The following is a 5,341-nucleotide window of genomic DNA, read 5'->3' as shown; positions in this document are numbered from 1 at the left end:
GGCCATTTCCTCTTGTCCTATCACTTATTACTTGGGAAAAGAGACGGACCCCCACCTTGCTACAACCTCCTTTCAGGTAGTTGTAGAGAGCGATAAGGGCTCCCCTGAGCCTCTTTTTCTCCAGGCTAAGCAACCCCAGTTCCCTCAACTGCTCCTCAGAAGACTTGTGCTCTGGACCCCTCACCAGCTTTGTTGCCCTTCTCTGGACACACTCCAGAACCTCAATGTGGAATTCTGTAAATGTTCCCTATTAATAGAATCAGAAATTAAGCAGTTTTCTGAGCTGAGACTTCTCAGAAGTATTTCTGAAAGTGGAAAGACCAGATTTGCTGGGGTATAGATGTAGGAAGATGATGAATTTACTCCACCCTCAAAACCAGGAAAATGAAGCTGTCCTGATGGCTGACAGAGAACTGTAGCCAAGTAGTAACACTGAAAGGACTTGCGCTGGGGTAGGTGGATATATAATAGCAGTTTATTTGGGCTGACAGCTTCCTAGACATTTTTATCCAAAGCTTGTTATCCAAGACAGTAAGGAAGGGAAGGGGAAAAAAATAGGGAAAAAAAAAAAGAAAAAAGATGTATCCTAACCTGCAGCTCCAAGGCAATTTTGGACCCAGAAACCTCAAAAGCAGAGTAGTTTCAACAGGAGATGAGGAATCATGCTGAACTTGCAGAATCATGCAGAAATCACTGCTTAATTAATAGAGAATCACAACAGCTAAGTTAGGACATCACCACGGGGGGAATCTGAGATCACTTGAACACCACGTCAATCCAAGAAAGGTTTTGCATTCCCTCCTTGCCCATTAAAAAAAAAAAAAAAGGCTTGGATAAGAAGTGATGTCAGAATTGGTTTTGTTCATTTTATAGTGGAATTAAGCCAGAAAAAAAGCGCCAACAGTTCTAAGGACAATAATACATAAAGTGGGATTTTGAAAGTACAGACTTATTTCCAGAACTGCATCTTATGTAGTAAAGTGGAGACTGAAAAGAGGGGCTTCAAATAGGCTGTTCTGGTCTTTGCAAAGGTGTCAGCCATGGGGGTGAGCAGGTCAACGTGTCTTTCAACGGGAGCCTTCCTTAGCCCCTTGGCAGCATGCCTGTGTGCCATGGCAGACTCATCTCTTTTATCCTCCACTGGCCATATGTGCTCTCTCCTTGGAGAGGTTAAGTGCTACCTGCCTGTGGGACACCTCTGCAGGAGAGCTCAGACCTTCCTGTCTCTGGGCCAGCTGCAGGGGCGAGTCAGGAAGGGTCATGGCTCAGCAATTCCACCAAAGGAAGAGCTGCCGTCCAGGCAGGTGGATAAATGCAGGGCCAGCTCATCCACCCCACATGCCATGAAAACAGCTATGTGGCTGAAAGGAAACAAGACTCAGCACTGCCCTGAGCATGACCTCTGCTCCAAGTGTGTTGATTAAGAACATTAGGGCTATGTTTAGGTCATGAATTTTCCATGTTTTTTTTTTTTTCTTGGAAGGTGTCAGCTATCAAGGATTCGGTGTTTTCTTTTTGTTTTTTTCCCCCCAGAAGTTTTAGTAACAATTTTGTCATGAAGTTCTTATCAAAATACCAGCAATACCTCCTCTGGCAATATTCAACAGGTTTTGGGATGCAGGATTTGCTCACTCTGATCCTATTTCACTTTGAGGGTGGTGAGGCACTGGAACAGGTTGCCCAGAGAAGTTGTGGATGGCCCATCCCTGGAGATGTTCAAGGCCAGGCTGGATGGGGCATTGACCAACCTGGTCTAGTGAAGTTGAAGAAGGGTTGGAACTCGATGATCTTCAAGGTCCCTTCCAACCTATACCATTCTATGATTCTATGATCCCCCTTCTGCCACTCTAACAAATTCTCCTCTGCTGTCCAGGCTGTTCCATGTTGTATAAATGACATATCTACTAGCCAGAAAACGCAATCCTTTCTTTACTTGACTTGGGAGGTAATGGATTTAGGCTGAAGGCTCAGCCCAGTGCCATTTGGGGCTGTTTATTTAATGCAAAGGTTACATAGGGCTAGTAGACATGACACCAGAGTTATGAGAGATGTGCAGCCTTGCAAAGCTGGGTGGCCAAGCGGGTAACGCATGGCATTTCGAAGGCAAATGTGTAGGTGACTGTATCAAGCACCTGATCAACACGGTTCAGCTGACCTGGCATGAGGCACCTTCTTCAGAGTGCATTAAACTGGCACCATTGATATCCATCAAATAAAGAAGCTCAGATATGAGCTCAGATATGAATGGCTTCAAGCTCCAACAGGGTAGGTTTAGACTGAATATTAGGAAAGAATTTTTCACAGAAAGAGTGGTCGAGCATTGGAATAGACTGCCCGGGGACGTGGTTGAGTCACCATCCCTAGATGTGTTTAAGAGACGTTTAGATGTGGTGTTGGGGGATATGGTGTAAGGGAGAACTTTGTAGAGTAGGGTAGATGGTTGGACTCAATGATCCCAAGGGTCTCTTCCAACCTAGACAATTCTATGATTCTATGATTCTATATCTGATGCGCTTTTATAACTTACCACCAGATACCTAAATTTAGCTTTCTTAATCTGTGCCTGCCTTGTGTTCCTTCTCCACAGAACTGCCATGTGTGCATTGCAGAGGACTGACCAAATTCCCATCCTGGGAGACAGTTGCAGAGTCCGAATACATGTGCCATCTCAGCCTGTGTGTGAACATAAAGTACCCGGAAAAGTCTTTGGTTTGTCCCAGAACGTGACAGAGGAGCTTTTTAAATCCGAAATAATTTTGCAGCAAGGGCAAACTGTGTCCTACCTATCTCTAGCTCCAATCTTATCATGTGTCTGAGACATTTTTATAAGAAAGAAAAACCTCACTGTAGGTTGATGAGAAAAGCAACGAGATTCCAACTGTTTTCTCAGATAAACAAATGGGGTGGTGCCAGGATTAGCAAAGTAAGTCTCAAGAGAGCAAACCAACCTTCCTACTCCATAAATAGCAGCAAAGGATGCTGAGAACAGAGACAAGAGCAGCAGACACCTGAAATTAATGAAGAAAGAAGAGTATGTCAAGGTGGAGAGCCATCAGTGTAAAAGCACAGCAGTAGCGACCCTACTCACAAGCTGAAGAGAAGCAAAATGAATTCTCTCATCACTAAAGGATGCTCCCTGGAAATAGATGGACTTGGTATACAAATACATACAGGTCTGTCTGTTCTGGAGGCTTCACTCACATTTTCGTGTTTGATTATAGAAAAACACTTTGGTGTCATCTTGTCACAAACTGAAAAGAAGGCAATACGCTGGTTTATGCCAATGGTTTTTGACATACAGTTTTTGGAGTATAAAAGTGCCTTTAAATAAGAGGAGCAGGAAGAAAAAATATGTAGCTATGTACAAGAATGTAAAAGGCATTAAAAGGATTAGAAAATTAACCATTCTTCTGTCAACCTAATAGCAGTTCCAGTAAATATAACAAAAGAGAAGATACAGGATTTTATTATTAGACAAATGGAAGGAAACATGTACAATCAATACCAATAAGAAAATAAGAAAGATTTTTTTTCCAAAGCAACTCAGTACCTTTTTGGTCATGCCACACATTTGGTTGATAAATGCATAAATGCCAATCCAATACATGAAGTATTTTTATATATGTAGGGGAAATTTCAATTATTATAGATTATATTTCTGCTGAATCATCACTAAAATGGTAGATGATAAAACCAGTTAACTGACCAATCTCAAACAGAAGCATACCTAGGGAATCCTCACTAAGGAAGCGCGGTTTTAGTGTGTTGCTCTGTCTCTTGACATTATTCAACTTTCATCAGTGAACTGAAAGGAAATATAATACTGCTGATAAAGTTGGCATATAAAGAAAGAATTGGAGGATTGTTAAATAACAAAAAGGACTGGTCTTCCCTCCAGCAGATGCAATGAACTGAGCATAAACAAGCAAACAAAATTCACTTGCAGTGAAGCCAAATGGTTACAGCCTTGGAAAAAGAACGTAGTTTGTGCTTATGGGAGCAGAGATTATGTCCTGTGGAAAAGAAGTTGAAGAGTCATTGTAGATGATGAGGTAACCACGAAGCTTCAGCACAAGGTGGTGGCTTAAAGGGTTAACACGATCTTTAAATGCATATGGGACAACACACTGCGTAGGAGCAGGGGCTTCTATAAGCGCCGTATTTGACACCAGTTACTTGAAAAATAATGTTTCTGGCCTCAACAGAAACAATGGGAAATTGTCCCTCATCATATCAATCCTTTGCCCTCGTGTTAGGTAGGTGTGAAAGGCAGTTAGCCTGTGAAACTGAAAAATATCAGGGATTGTGGCTGTATGTTGGATGTGTACTTTTATCTATAGGTCCCATCAGTTATCAGCAATACATTGGATAACAAATTTCATTATGATATATTTGGGTAATTATCATAAAATTTTAATATAGCTCCTAATCAAGCTATCAGCTTTTCGGAACTGCAGCCACATTTTCATTAGTGTTTTCAGCAAACTACTATAATCAATAATAAATAGTAATTATTAATTATTAAGAGATGAAGCACAGATCATATGGCTGGGTCCTGCTTAATTCCACGTACCAATTTCAACTCAAAATAATATCTAATAATGATTCTAGCAGTCACCTGCACCAATCTACCTTTGCCTGACAAGCTCCTAAGGAGAGGGATCTGTACAAACTTGGAGGGTGTAAGGACAGTAAAGGGACCGGAGAGTCTACGTTCCCAGAGGAGACAAGGAGAGCCTGACTTGTTTGGCATCATGAAGCAAAGCAAGAGTAGCTCCTTTTAGAAACACCTTGAAGCCAGCAGAGAACCAAAAAAGAACCATGGGGGTAATTTTAAAAGTCAGAGGCTTTCTTGTCACAAAAGCAGTGAGAACGGCTTTCTAGAAGGAAGTATGGGGCACAAAAGCCAACTTATGCTAACACCAAGCTATATGAGCTTAAGTCAAGGATTATATGACACGGATTCTTGTCTGAGAGCGGGACTGGGTTTCATGATGAAGAGGTCCCTTTTGCTCCTCTGCTGTTACACTGAAATAGAAGCCGGGGGTTAGGAGTGGGTGCATCTGAACTTTGTATGAAACTTATATGAAGGTCATAAAATGCAAGAAAAAGAAAGTCTTTGGAAAAAGGTGAAAGAGCTTTAGGAGGCTGGAATGCTATGGGGTTTTGCATGGCTGCAGTGGGGCACAGCATCAGGGTTGAGGTGAACTGGAAAACGTCTAAAATAAGAGAGAGAGAAACAGAATGCATGAAAAGATAAAAAAAAAAAAAAAAAAAAGATATGACACTGGCACTGCTTTAAAGCAGGACTTCCTGAAGATACAGCCATACCAACCAGCCA

The sequence above is a fragment of the Vanellus vanellus genome (genome assembly GCF_965231255.1).
Source record: "Vanellus vanellus genome assembly, chromosome: 3".
NCBI lineage: Eukaryota > Metazoa > Chordata > Aves > Charadriiformes > Charadriidae > Vanellus > Vanellus vanellus.
This window is presented reverse-complemented; position numbering follows the sequence as displayed.